This window comes from Schistocerca americana, chromosome 5, assembly GCF_021461395.2.
Source record: "Schistocerca americana isolate TAMUIC-IGC-003095 chromosome 5, iqSchAmer2.1, whole genome shotgun sequence".
NCBI lineage: Eukaryota > Metazoa > Arthropoda > Insecta > Orthoptera > Acrididae > Schistocerca > Schistocerca americana.
In genome coordinates this window covers 578,385,087-578,386,917 of record NC_060123.1, presented here as the reverse complement: position 1 = coordinate 578,386,917, position 1,831 = coordinate 578,385,087, and positions in this window count along the sequence as shown.

Below are 1,831 nucleotides of genomic sequence, written 5' to 3'. Positions count from 1 at the left end.
ACCCCCCACGCTGCCCTCCAATGCTAAATTTGTGATCCCTTGACGCCTCAGAACATGTCTTACAAACCGGTCCCTTCTTCTTGTCAAGTTGTCCCACCAACTCCTCTTCTCCCCAATTCTATTCAATACCTCCTCATTAGACATGTGATCTACCCATCTAATCTTCAGCATTCTTCTGTAGCACCACATTTCGAAAGCTTCTATTCTCTTCTTGTCCAAACTATTTATCGTCCATGTTTCACTTCCATATATGGCTACACTCCATACAAATACTTTTAACCATACAGCAAAGCTACATGCCCTCGGGAAAAATTACGGCTGTAGTTTCCCCTTGCTTTCAGCCGTTCGCAGTACCAGCACAGCAAGGCCGTTTTGGTTAGTGTTACAAGGCCAGATCAATCAATCATCCAGACTGTTGCCCCTGCAACTACTGAAAAGGCTGCTGTCCCTCTTCAGGAACCACACGTTTGTCTGGCCTCTCAACAGATACTCCTCCGTTGTGGTTGCACCTACGGTACGGCCATCTGTATCGCTGAGGCACGCATACCTCCCCACCAACGGCAAGGTCCATGGTTCATGGGGGGACTCAGCACATAGAAAAGTCAAAATAACTTTTAGATAAATACGAGGGTGAATCAATTGAAAACCTTAAATATTTTTTAATAATATATATTCTGCATAAGTGGTACAAAACTGTATCACTTTTCAACATAATCTCCCCCACGCTCAAAGCAATTCCTTCAGTGCTTACAAAGTGCATAAATTCTTTTAGAAAAAGATTCTTTTGGTAGTCCGCGCAACCACTCACCCACCGTGTGGCGTACCTCTTCATCAGGACGGAACTTCTTTCCTCCCATTGCGTCTCTGAGTTTTCCAAACATATGGAAATCACTTGGGGCAAGGACTGGTGAGTATGGTGGATGAGGAAGACACTCAGACTGCGGGTGATTTTTGCAACTATTGTATGGGCAGTGTGGTTCAAATGGTTCAAATGGCTCTGAGCACTATGGGACTTAACATCTGTGGTCATCAGTCCCCTAGAACGTAGAACTACTTAAACCTAACTAACCTAAGGACACCACACACATCCATGCCCGAGGCAGGATTTGAACCTGCGGCCGTAGCGGTCACGCGGTTCCAGACTGAAGCGCCTAGAACCGCACGGCCACACCGGCCGGCACTGGCAGTGTGGGGCCTTGCATTTTGATCTTGGAAAATGACAGCAATCCACGTCGCTTTCATTTGATTGCAGGACGCAGTTGATTTTTAGGAGATCTGTGTATGATGTACTGGTGACAGTCGTCCCTCTAGGCATACAATGCTCCAAAATGACGCCTTTTTCGTCCCAAAAGAGAGTCAGCGTAACCTTCCCTGCTGATGGTTCTGTTCGAAACTTCTTTGGTTTTGTGATGAGGAATGGCGGCATTCGTTGCTCGCTCTCTTCGTTTCTGGTTGGTGGAAGTGAACCCAGGTTTCGTCACTAGTAACGACTCTTGCAAGGAAGCCATCACCTTCTCGTTCAAAGCGCTGAAGAAGTTCTTCACAAGTATCACCACGTCGTTCTCTCATTTCAGGAGTCAGCTGCCGTGACATCCTTCTTGCAGATACTTTGTGAAACTGGAGCACATCATGCACAATGTGGTGTGCTGACCCATCTGTAAACATGCTGCCATGTCATTCACTGTCACTCGGCGGTTTTCCTTCACTGTGGCTTCAACTGCTGCAATGTTCTGTGGAGTCACAACTCGTTGTGCCTGACCTGGACGAGGAGCATCTTCCACTGAAGTCACGCCATTTTCCAACTTCCTACTCCATTCGTTGACTTGCTGCT